Source organism: Pan paniscus, chromosome 1 (genome assembly GCF_029289425.2).
Source record: "Pan paniscus chromosome 1, NHGRI_mPanPan1-v2.0_pri, whole genome shotgun sequence".
Taxonomy (NCBI): domain Eukaryota; kingdom Metazoa; phylum Chordata; class Mammalia; order Primates; family Hominidae; genus Pan; species Pan paniscus.
Window position 1 is genome coordinate 216,519,509 of NC_073249.2, and position 12,925 is coordinate 216,532,433.

Sequence of the window (12,925 nt, forward strand, 5' to 3'; positions counted from 1 at the left end):
AGCCAGGCTAATTGAATTTTTATGGCCTCCCGAGTATTCCACTAGGCTGGCAAGGGTGCTTACGCCACCGTTTCTTTGTGATTTGTGGCCATATAATTGTCCCGGGCTGAGAAAAGGTTGGTGGGCCTGTGATGTTTCCCTGCTTCCCGGCGCCTCTCCCTGCGGCCCCCATGCTGGCTGGCCCACCCCAGTGTCACCTTAGCCCCGACCCCGAGGGAGGGTGGTAGGGCAGGGAAACTGCTGTGCCCTCGAAGCTCTGACCACGCACTCGTGGAGGGGAGGGGGGAAACACCTTCTCCAGCCTCGCAGGGTCTGTGGTGGCTTCACCCAGTTCTGCCTCCATCCCAGCCTGGCATGTCCTGGTCCCCTGGGATCCTGGGCCCTGGCCCCCACTGTCCACAGCTCAGCTCTTCCTAGAACTGTGGATGGAGACAAGGAGGTGGCCGTCACTTTCCATCTTGTCCCCTATCCCGGGGATCTGGCTGAAGATACTAGGTGAGCCTTGGTGACGTGCGTGGGACCCTGGGACAGGCTTGTTGTGACAACCCTGTCTCCCATCACACCTGCATCCATTCCTAAGGCCACAGACCCTGCACCACAGTCCCTGCTACTGTCCTGGTCACGTCACCAGCAACGGAAGGCTCTGTCCCACTGGCCTTGCCTCCAGCCCTTCCCTAACAAGTGCTCTTGAGGCCAGAGCTCAGCAAGCGGGACCTGTGTCCCTGGTTCCTGAGGCAGCCCAGGGGGAGGAGGGGCCCATTTTAAAGGCCTGTCACTCAAGCATTGTTCGGCGCAGAGGGAACCTCAATCCTGCTTCGGGGCCAGTGGAGCGGGGCTGCTCTCTGGGCTGGCATTTAGCCTGACCACTGCCAGACTTCACCCCCTGCTCTCCTTGTGACTGGAAAGGCCAAGCGCATATGGGATCCCGTCCATGTCCGAGACCCAGCCCTGCCTTTCTGTCCTGCAGGGACATGACAGCCTGGGAGAAGCCCAAAGAGCGTCCTAGGGACAGGGCAACCTTGGGACGTTGGCCAATGAAAGGAATCACCACCTCCTCCTTGTCCTGGGGGTTGAGGGGAATGAGGTAGAAAACCCAGACAGTGCGGGCAAGAGAGCAGAGGAGGCTCAGTAGAGAGGTGGGCAGCTTCTCAGCTAGTCTGCTGTCCCCGGGGACACACAAGGCTGTCAGTAAACCTCAGAGCCGCCTCTGAGCCTGGTGAGCAGCCTAGGTGCTGGTCTTGGAGGACAGCTCCTTCCCTGCAGAGCCAGGAGATGAACTCCCACTCCTGCCCCACTCCAACACCCCCAAGCAGCATGATCCCACCCAGACTGCCACCTTCCCAAGCTCCGTTGCCAAGACCCTACTTGGCTGTGGGGCCGTTCACAGTACCCATCCTGCTTCAGGGCCAGTGGAACCCCAGTCTGAATGCCATCTTTGTTCCCTCCCACCCTTCAAGCACCACATATCACCCACGCAGCCAGCCTGGGACAGAGGAAGTGGGATTTCAGTGCACAGTGCCAGAGCACCCATGGGGGTCCATCCAAGGGGGCTCCATCCTCTCCCCAGACCCAGCATATACTGGTGGTATGGCTACTCGGGTTGTGACCCTTATCTGCTCAAAACTGTCTATGGCTCCCTATTGCCTTCCCATGTAACCACAGACTCCTTACTTTGGCACTGAAGACCTTGTGTAATGTGGCCCCAACCAAGCTTTGCAGCTCCAACTTCTACTTTCTCCCCTTCACAGGCAACAGAGACTGCTCCCTGGGCCCCAAACACACCCCTGCTTTCTGGCTGGCTGTTCTCACTTTGCCTGTCCCCTCTGCATGGAACCTCTCCCCCCCTCCCTCATCTCTCTCCGTCCACGTCCTGCCCATCCTTTGGGACTCAACCCAAATGTCCCTTCCTCCAGGAAGCCTTGTTCAGTCCCCTGACTCCATGTGCTCTCCGCTTGGTGCTCCCACATGCCTTTGTCCTGCTCTTGAAGACCTCGTTTGTCATTTTGTGCTGGGACCGTCAGGTTTTTTAAAGCCCCTGGCTAGACTGGAAGCTCATAAAGGACTCTGCCCAGTCTCCCTTCTGCTCTGCGGCCCCTCCAGGGCCCTGCACATAATAGGCGCTGGTAGCCATGGATCAGAACAGAAGTGGATTGAGCACAATCCAATTTATGTATCAGGCCGGGCACAGTTGCTCATGCCTGTAATCCCAGCACTTTGGGAGGCCAAGGTGGGAGGATCACCTGAGGTCAGGAGTTTGAGGCCAGCCTGGCCAGCATGGTGAAGCCCCGCCTCTACTAAAAATACAAAAATTAGACGTGCATGATGGCATGCGCCTGTAATCCCAGCTACTCAGGAGGCTGAGGCAGGAGAATTGCTTGAAACTTGGAGGCGGAAGTTGCAGTGAGCCAAGATTGTGCCTCTGCACTCCAACCTGGGCAACAGAGAGAGACTCAAAAGAAAAAAAAAAAAAAAGAATTCATACCTCGGCAGAAGATCATAAACAAATCCCCAGGATGTGTGAGTGTGTGTGTGTGTGTGAGCATCTGGCATGTATGTGTGAGCGTGACGTGTGTGTGGAGCATGTGTGAGCATGTGTGTGCGTGTACTATGATCATGTGTAAGCGTGAATATGTATGGGTGTGTAGGTGTGTAGTGAGTGTGTGGGAGTGTTAGCATGTGTGTGTGGAGCATGTGTGAGTGCACGTGTGTGTATACTATGATCATGTGAGAGCATGAATATGTGTGGGTGTGTAGGTATGTATGTGTGTTGTGTGTAGGAGTGTTAGCATGTGTGTGTGAACATGTGTGAGCGTGTGTGTGATGATGTGTAAGCGTGAATGTGTGGGTGTGTAGGTGTGTGTGTTGTGAGTGTATGTGTGGGAGTGTTAGCATGTGCGTGAGCGTGTGTGTGTGTGCTGTGAGCATGTGAGTGTGAATATGTATGGGTATGGGTGTGTATGTGCATGTGTGTGTGAGAGCGTGTATGTGTTGTGAGCATATGTGTGGGTGTGTGTGAGCATGTGTGTATGTGTGAGCATGTGTGTTGTCAGCATGTGTGAGCGTGAATATGTGTGTGGGTGTGTACGTATGAGTGTGAGCATGTGTGTGAACTCGTGTGTGTGTGAGAGCATGTGTGTTGTGAGCATGTGTGAGCGTATGTGTGTGCACAAGCATGTTTGTGAGCATGGGTGTGGACTGTGTGCAACAGTGTGTGTCAGCTGGAGGAGGGGCTGGGGGAAGACTACACGGGCCCCTCTCTCCAAGCCCAAGGATTTGTACACAGCTCTTGGCACAGCCCAGCAACTGAGATGCCAGCCTGGCAGGGAGCCCCCGAGGAAACGTGGGCTGCTACAGAAGTCGTGCCAAGGATCCACAGCGACCAAGGGCTCCAATCCATTTCTGTCACTCTGAAAGCCAGTTGGAGGCTGTGTCACAAAGCACCAGGCAACCAGGCGGAAGGAGGAGGCAGCCCCCTCCGCCTCCCCGCAGCCCGGGGCGTTTCTGCCCGGCCCGGGTTGCTCACAAAGCCTGCGCTTCTGGCCCAGGGTCTGCTCCTTCCAGCCGGGCACGGTCAGCAGCCCGGAGTAGCCCTGGACCAGAGTTGCTGAGGGATGGCAGGAACATCCACAACCCACAGCCGGCCCCTTTCACAACTGAGGTCTGATAGCGAATCATTAAAAACAAAACAAATTAAAACAAAAGCAATCGTAATTGTAGGAGCTGCTGTCCCGGAGCAGCTGTGAAGCCCAGGCCTTTCCGCGTTTCCTTCTTTCATCCACATCTCATTTTTCCTCTCAACTGCGCTGTACATCAGGGAGACTTTTCCATGGTTTTAAAATGATGAAACCGAGGCTCTGGGGGTGAGGGGGTTGTAAGCCACAAATCCAAGATGGCACAACTAGCAAGTGGCAAAGCCCATCTCAAGGCCGGGGTTCTCCTGGCACCCGGTGCACACAGGACATGGTTCTTGTCCCCATTGCCCGTGGGGCCACCTGCCTCCCTCAAGCAGCCGCTCATCCTCGCGGTAAGAGGCATCTTCCTCCTTGAGTGCAGTCAGGGCCCAGGAGCCACCAGCAGCTGGGAAACAGACACTAACCAGGGAGGGGAAGGGGCTTATCTCAAGCCCCCATCCTGTCCCCCATTATAGGGGAGAGTTGGAGAGCTGTCAGCATCGCCGTATGCAAACGAAGGCGATGAATCGAGCCTGGAGTCAGCTTTGATTCCTGAGCCCCTCCCCCACAACAGCCTTGCATTTGGGGGCCAGGAGACTCGGGGGATCCTGCCCCGCCTGCCTGAGGGACAACTGTGGAGCTCGGCCACCAGGCTTCTCGGGACAGCTGTCGGACCAGCATTCCTGCGGCGCTGATCGGCCTTCCTGTTGCATAGTGGGTTGGGGGGAGCAAGTCATGGCTGGCCAAGGCGGGTCCCATGGGAATCCTGGGTCAGGGATATCAGTGATGCTCAGATGGTGCGGAAGGATTATGATGTGAAGCAGACAACCCCCCACTGGGAGAACCGGAGCCCATCAGCCTCCCTCCCTTACCCCGAATCTACTCATGTGCCAAAGCGACAAATTCGTGCGACTGTATTTGGCAGGAATGTTTCAGGGGTTCTGTAAGCATCTGATTCTAGCTTCACTTTAAAAATATATTTTTAAAATTATTTTGAAAACTGCAGTAAAAATAACAGACACTCTCGAATACATTCTCTACCCAATTTGAACATGGGCACGGCCCCATCATAACTTGGGCTTCTGGTTCACTGAAGAGTATTCCAGGGATATAAGGTGAGCAGTTTCAAAGACTCGCTGCCATTTGCAGCTACTTAATTGCATGCTCCAGGATTTTCTGAACGTGAATAATCAAAGCTAGTTAGAAGCGCAGCCTCACGTCCATGAGTGTAACTGATATCCATTACATCATTTTCTATCATGGAGAACAGCTTCTTTTTTTCTCATTGGTTTACTTTATTTATATTTATTTATTTATTTTGAAACAGAGTCTCGCTGTGTCACCCAGGCTGGAGTGCAGTGGCACAATCTCGGCTCACTGCAACCTCCGTCTCCAGTGTTCAAGCAATTCTCCTGCCTCAGTCTCCTGAGGGATTACAGGCGCTGCCACCACGCCCAGCTAATTTTTGTGTTTTTAGTAGAGACAGGATTTCACCATGTTGGCCAGGCTGGTCTTGAACTCCTGACCTCGTGATCCACCCACCTTGGCCTCCCAAAGTGCTGGGATTACAGGTGTGAGCCACTACACCTGGATTTACTTTATTTATTTATTTATTGAGAGTGAGTCTCGCTGTGTCGCCCGGGCTGGAGTGCAGTGGCACCATCTCGGCTCACTTCAATCTCCACCTTCTAGGTTCAAACGATTCTCCTGCCTCAGCCTCCCAAGTAGCTGGGATTACAGGCACGCACCACCACGCCCAGCTAATTCTTGTATTTTTAGTAGAGACGGGGTTTCACTATGTTGGCCAGGCTGGTCTCGAACTCCTGACCTCAGGTGATCCACCCACCTTGACCTCCCAAAGTGCTGGGATTACAGGTGTGAGCACCATGCCTGGCTTGAGCCACTGCGCCCGGCGGTTTGCTTTAAAATAAGTAAATATTAGTCCTGGCTACTTGGGAGGCTGAGGCAGGAGGATCCCTTGAGCCCAGGAGTTTGAATTCAGTCTGGACAACATAGTAAGTCCCTGTCTCTAAAAAAAAAATTTTTTAACAAAAATTAAAATAAGTAATTATTATAAACTGGGGCAAAGCAGTGGTCGCACAGAATCTAGGTGGGAGAAGCCAAAGAGAGTTAGTCTGATCGCAAGTAGGGCTTAAAGGTGTGTTGTGTCTGCATAAAATAGAAACATTTTTGATTTGGGGAAAGGCATTCTTGGTGGTGGTGGAGTGCTACATTGCTTATAAAACACTGTTTTGTTGATTTTATGTATTGGGATTATGGATCGAATTTCATTTGGGAAAAGATTTGCACTACTCAAAACATTTCTTTTTGGCAGGGAGTAGGGGAGGAGGACCACTGGGCCATTGGATTAGGTGGTCCCAAAGGCCCTGTCTGCCAAGGGAGCCTGAGAATTTATGATCCATGACGATAAGACTCCTCCATCTGTCTGTCTGTTCAACTGTCAGACCCCTATGGGGAGGGGTGACAGACAATATTCAGTAGGGTGTGGACTGAGCCTCCAGGAGCTAGGGGCAAAATCTTCTTCCCTTCCGGATACTCCCAACCTAGGAGCTCTGTGGGGAGGAATTGTATACCCAGATTCAGGAGATTTTGTTGAATGCAGGAATCATCTCAGGTTTTATGTCTCTGTAGTTCCAGGAAGATTTTACGATTGCTTTTTTGTTTGTTTGTAGACAGAGTCTTGCTCTGCCCTACAGGCTGGAGTACAGTTGTACCATCATAGCTCACTGTAGCCTCAACCTCTCCGGCTCAAGCGACCTTCCTGCCTCAGCCTCCTAAGTAGCTGGGACAACAGCCACAAACCATCATGCCAGGCTAATTTTTTCTTATTTTTAGTTGAGATGAGGTCTCTCCCTATGTTGCCCAGGTTGGTCTCGAACTTCTGGCCTCAAGTGATCCTCCCACCTTGGCCTCCCAAAGTTCTGGAATTACAGGCATGAGTCCCGGGCCCAGCAATTGCTTTAACTTGAGATTGATCTGCCCAACTTTTCCCTCTGGCTACTCCTCATCACTCACATGGACACTTCCTGAAATGGCAGGAATTGGAGATGGGCAGTGCAGTCCCCAAGCCCATCTGCTCTTAGCAGAGTGTGGCCACTCTGCAGTCAGCCCCAGATCTAGTTAGGGCTTCCTGGAGCCCCGGCCCCCTAGGAGCAGACTTCTGTCTTGTTTAGGTGGAGCTGACACCCCTAGGGCTGGAAAGTGGGTAATTTTCTTGTTCAGTCAAAACAGTCATATCCTACATGAGAGTTGGGGAACAACTGTATGGATTCTAAATTAATTCCTGGGCTGAGCTCTTCCCAAGGTAATTTGGAACGAGAGTGTTCTAACCCCCCTCCTGATCCCTCCCAACATCTCCTCCCTTCATGAGTCTATTCCCTTGTCTGTGAAATGGGATTATTAGGCTGCCATGAGACTTGACTACTTAGGAAGTCAGTGCTTCTGTGTGGTTTGTGTGTGTGGGTGGGTGGTGGTGGTGTTCCGGGTATGGATGGAGCCTGGCAGTGCAGGTGGCATAGAGGATGGGGCGGGTGAGATTCACAGCAGCTGCCCTGCTGGGTGTTCACTGGCATACTGGTGCGTTGATCATCCTGGACTAGTCCCTACCCATCTCCCTGCCTCCTTGTGGCTCTGTATCCCCCAAAGTGCCACCTGGCCAATAGGAAGGGGCGTCTCAGCAACCCCTAGGCCTCAGAGCAGCCAGAGCCCCACCTACCCCTCCACGGGTCTTTCTCAGGCACAGAGCTCTGCCTTTTGCTCTGCTGGGGACTGCTGCCTCCTTGCGATGGAGATCGCAGGGGAGAGTGAAACCCGGTGGTCAGCCACTAGCTGAGCCCCTCTGTGTGCAGAACCAGGATGCCAGACAAGGGCACCTGCTCCAGTCTGAAGGGAGAGACCTGGCTTCTGCTCCTGGAAACCACCAGTCTGAGGGCGGACACATAGTCCTGGCTCATTGGGATAGGAGGGAACCAGGTCATGCCTTAGAGGACTCTATGACTATTAGGGGACCCAGCCCATGGCTGCAGAGTGCTTTCAATCTAAGCCAGAAGCAGCCCCTGCCCTGGGGAAGCCTCCCAACTAGCAGGGTAGATACAGTTGCTGTCCTCAGGAATTTGCCAATCTGATAGGAGAGGCACAACTCTGGCCTTGGGAGGGTCCCAGAACATGGAGCTGCTGTTCTGCCAGCAAAGACACAGTCCTTGCCTCCAGGTGTCCCCATTGATAAGGGAGACAGTCCGGGTGAGAGGCCACAGGTCTCATTAATGAGAGGTGGAGGCCCAGACATCACTACTACCGATTCCAGCTCACAGATGTCAGCCCAAACCCACCAAGCTGACCCATGGGAGGGCCCTCACTGAGCAAAGCAGAAGGAGCTAGACAATCTGTGCAAGTTTCTTAACCTCTCTGGGCCCCAGTTTCCTCTCTTGTAAAATGTTAGCTGTCATGAGGATTGGGGAGTAAAAGTTGTTTTTTTTTTTAAATTATTAAGATGGAATCTCGTTCTGTTGCCCAGGCTGGAGTGCAATGGCACGATCTCGGCTCACTGCAACCTCTGCCTCCCGGGCTCAAGTGATTCTTCTGCCTTAGCCTCCCAAGCAGCTGGGATTACAGGCATGCACCACCATGCCTGGCTATTTTGATTTGTTTTGTTTTTGTTTTTTGAGACAGAGTCTCGCTCTGTCACCAGGCTGGAGTGCAGTGGCACGATCTTGGCTCACTGAAACCAGGAGGCTCATTGCCTCCTGGGTTCAAGCAATTCTTCTGCCTCAGCCTCCCGAGTAGCTGGGACTACAGGTGCACACCACCACGCCCGGCTAATTTTTGCATTTTTAGTACAGACAGAGTTTCACCGTGTTGATTAGGATGTTCTCGATCTCTTGACCTCGTGACCTGCTCGCTTTGGCCTCCCAAAGTGTTTTTTGTTTTGGTTTTTTTGAGACAGATTTTTGCTCTTGTTGCCCAGGCTGGAGTGCGATGGCACAATCTCAGCTAACTGCAACCTCTGCCTCCCAGGTTCAAGCGATTCTCCTGCCTCAGCCTTCCGAGTAACTGGGATTACAGGCTCCCACCACCATGCCCGGCTAATTTTTGTATTTTTAGTAGAGACGGGGTTTCACCACCTTGGCCAGGCTGGTCTCGAACTCCTGACCTCATGATCCGCCTGCCTCTGTCTCCCAAAGTGCTGGGATTACAGGCGTGAGCCACCGCACCCGGCTGGGGAGTAAATGTTTATAAAGTAAATGGGACACAGAAAGGGTGAAATAAACAGTAGTTGTTACTATGGGAAGGGGAGACAGAGGGAGTAAGGTGGCAGGCGTGGGTGTGGTGGGGGCCAGGGAGTTTCCTGGAAGCATTTGTGCATCTGTGCCTGGGTGTGCAAAGGGGCAGGCGCAGGTGGCTGCGTCCTCTGTCCTCAGTGGGGTGATCAATGGCAGGGCAGGACTGTCCTAGGCCAGCCTGGAGGGGACCATTGTCCTGGCAAATGAGGTTTGGCTTCCCTGCAGGGGCGGCTCCATCTGCTTTTATTGTTTCCGACAGCAGCCTTGGGATTTTCAACCCACCCCAGACCTCACACCTTAAAAAACCTGTACAGGGGCTTTGCGGGAGTTCATCAGAGGCCCCACCCATTCAAAGGCCTCCAGCTTCCAGCATTCCCCGCTCACCTGCTGAACTCGAGTCCTACCTCCTGCTAGATTATAGGTACTTGTGGCCCCTCTTCCTCCTCTCCTAGGCAATTTGTGGGTGGGGGAAGCAACCCTCAGCCTCCATATTCCTCAAACTTCATTATCTTGGTACCTAGACCATTTAGCTCTGTGTGTTTGTTTGGGTATCATCTACTGTTCTAGGTTCTAGGCCCAGAGCTTTATAGGCATTATTTAACTTGACCCTTTGAAGTATATATATATATATATATATATATATATATATTTTTTTTTTTTTTTTTGAGACAGAATCTCACTCTGTTGCCCAGGCTGGAGTGCAGTGGTGCAATCTCAGCTCACTGCAGCCTCTGCTCACTGCAACCTGTGCCTCCTGGGTTCAAGTGATTCTACTACCTCAGCCTCCCAAGTAGCTGGGATTATAGGCGTGCACCACACTTCCCAGCTAATTTTTGTATTTTTTTTTTTTTTTTAGTAGAGATAGGGTTGCACCATGTTGGCCAGGCTGGTCTCGAACCCCTGGCCTCAAGTGAGCTAGCTGCCTCGGCCTCTCAAAAGTGCTGGGATTATAGGCATAAGCCACTGCACCTGGCCTGAAGTGGATAATATTTTTCAGATGGTAATAGCAACAATGGCTGTGTAGGAACATTAAGACAATGACCAAGGGACTTGCCCAAGGTTGCCTAGTAGAGCAAGTGATAGAGCTGGGATTCGAACCCACAGCTGTCTGACTCCTCAGACTCATCATCCCTGCTCCATCACATTCCTGGCCGAGACTGCTCCTCATGCTGCCATCCAGTAACCAACACCAGTGCAGCTGCTGTGAGTCCCAGGGAAGGTGGCATGAGCTGGGACCTGACCCAGAGCCTGGTACACCTGAAAACCATTACATCCTGCAGTGAGCTCCTTCCAGTTGCTCTGGGTTCTAGCAGGAGCCTCATCCCTCATAACCACCCCTTCAACCCCATCCCATCAAGAGAAGTCTTGGTGTTGGGGCATGGGCGGGTCATGGTGTTGGGGCATGGGACGTTGTCAAGCTGGAACCTGGGGTGGCAGAGCCTCTACTGGCAAGGATTCAGCCATCCTCCCACAACCTTCTTCTTCTTGGGGACCACTGGCCACAGCGACTAACCCCTGAGAAGGAAGGCTGGAGTAGGGCATGCAGAGAGGGCCAGCGGAGCAAGAGGGAGGCAGCTCCAACCCACTGGGCCAGAACAGGGGTGCTCCTATGACCTGCCCCCCAGGAACATGCTCATGCCTCTGAGGGAAGTTCGGGGAGGCTGGGATGCAAGTCCCTGCTCCATCACATTCCTGGCCGACACACGTGAAGGAACTCCCTCTGGGTCCCACAGCTGCTAAGTGATCAGCTGGGCTTCAAACCCAATCTGCACGGCTGGGGTGAGCCACTTCCTTCTCTGGTCTCAGTTTCTACCCCTATAACAGGCACAGAGACCACCCTCATTTTCCAGAGTGATACAGGGCCTCAGTATCACAGGGGTTTCCGGGCAGCTTGCTCCCCCTCCAACCTCCCCAGCCAGAGGGCCAGCTCCGCCCTGGCCCCGCCAGCAGGACCCAGCAGAACTCAGCAAGACACTGGGGCTTGCAGTTTTCAGTTCATTCCTGTGCCTTTGACCAGGAATCACATTCAATATAACAGGTGTGCACAGAGCCCCTACTGCATGCCAGGCACTGGGACCACAAGCAGAAGGAGACCCAGCCCCCACCTAGGGAGGAGCAGACCCCTCCCAGATAGGGATTATGCCGTGCAGTTCACAAGAGATAGGGAGGCAAGGGAGTGCCGGGGTGCTTCCCACAGGAGAGGACATCAGACCTCCTTGGTCAGCAAAGACTGAGGGCTGAGATCAAACACAGGGCAGGGCAGAAAGAGCCCTAGCAAACGCTCAGAGGAGGGCAGGCTGTGGAGATGGTCAGTTCTCCATCGTGGCTGCAACCTGGGACGCAGAGGGGACAATGCTGGGAGGCAGGCAGGACAGGGCTAGGCTGGGCTGAGGTCTCTGTAGTTAACTGAGTGGCCACAGGGAGCCACTGAGGACTATGGACTGGGAGGGCGATGAATTGAATAGTGAGGAGGAAGGCAGCGGAGGGAGCAGAGAGGACCTGAGCAAGGTTCCTGAGCCTCTGAGCTGGCTTTGCTGCAGAAGGCAGGGGGTAGAGATGGTATGAAGGGCCGGGTTCACCAAACTAGGGCCTGTCTGCCAGGTCGGATTTCGAGCAGGAGCCTGGATGGGGGATGTCGTGGGGATATCCGGCCGTTCTTGCCTCTAAAGAGAAAGGTTCCAGTTGCCAGCCCTGGCTGTGGCTGAAACAAGAACTCAGCCAGGGGAGCCTGGAACCTGCCAGCTGGGAGGTTTCCCTCTTCTGAAGTCACCCTCATTAAGACACTCAGGCCACGTCACTGCCAGACTCCTGGAGTGGTGTGTCACATGTTATGACCACCTAGACAGTGGTCAGGGGGCTTGGGCAAGCACACAGCAGGTCCAGGAGCCAGCAAGACAATCCCCTCAGAGGAAAGGAAGTGGCCTGTGAGCTGGTGCCGCTATTAAAGGCATCAAGCCAAGACTGAGGTTCAGAATTGGGGGTGAGTCACCGGACGCCTTCTGATGGGTGACCAGTTGTTGGCAACACCAGCTCGGCCACACTGATCTCATTTTGAAAAAAAGTGACCCATTGGCCCTGATTGTTTTAGCTGATTTTAGGACAAGCAAAGAGGAGGAGAGAGAGAAAGAGAAGAGTGCTTGCAAGGGTGTGGACGCCTGTATGGGCACGAGGAGGTGAAGGTGACAGGAAGTGTGATGGGGGAAGAGGCTGTGGTGGGGGGGGGGGGGTTACTCTGAAGTGTCTCTAAGCCTTGACTTTCAGATCCATTTCTGTGGAGCCCCCTGTCCCCACCCTATCCCAGGTCTGTAGACTCCCCTCCCCTCCCCTCCCTTCCTCCACAGGGTGTGTGAACCAGCACCAAGCGGCACCCCACAATTTCCAAACACATCCCTATAGGTAGGGACTAGCACCATCCCTGTTTTGTGACAGGAACACTGAGGCTCAGAGAGGTGCATTCCTTTGTCCAAGATCACTCCCAGAGCCCCAGTGTACCCGACTCCAGATGCATGGTACTGAACCGGTTCCAGACACCGGTGTGTCACTGGGCTGGGACGTGGGCAGCGTGGAGGGAGCATATAGGGCAGGGGAGACCACCGGGCGGAGAGGATGGCCCAGGGAGCACCCAGCTGAGGAAAGCAAGAAAGACTTGGCGGGAAACCCCAGCCCTCTCTCATCTCATACCCCGGCCCCGAAGGCGGCTGAGACCCTTGACGAGCGGACGGAGAAAAGCCAAAAGCCGGCGGTGGGGAGCAGGAGGGACAGAGCGGGAGACCACAGGCGGGAGATCACAGGCGAAAGACCAGCGCCGTCGGGGGAGCCAGGCTGAGTACCTTCCTGGGCACAGATGGGACGGCGCGGGGCCACCGGCGGTGCTGGTTCCGGGCGCACTCAGCGACCCCGGCCACACACCCCAGCCTCCTGGGCGGCCTCGAAAGGGGCTGGAGGGCACGCCCG

At 54.0% G+C, this 12,925-nt stretch overlaps 1 protein-coding gene across 2 annotated transcripts in view; it reads right to left on the minus strand.

The window, feature by feature from the left end:
• DRAXIN (dorsal inhibitory axon guidance protein) overlaps positions 1–12,925 on the minus strand; it is a 36,896-nt gene that overhangs the window by 23,355 nt on the left and 616 nt on the right. The gene's annotated exons all lie outside the window — the stretch shown is intronic.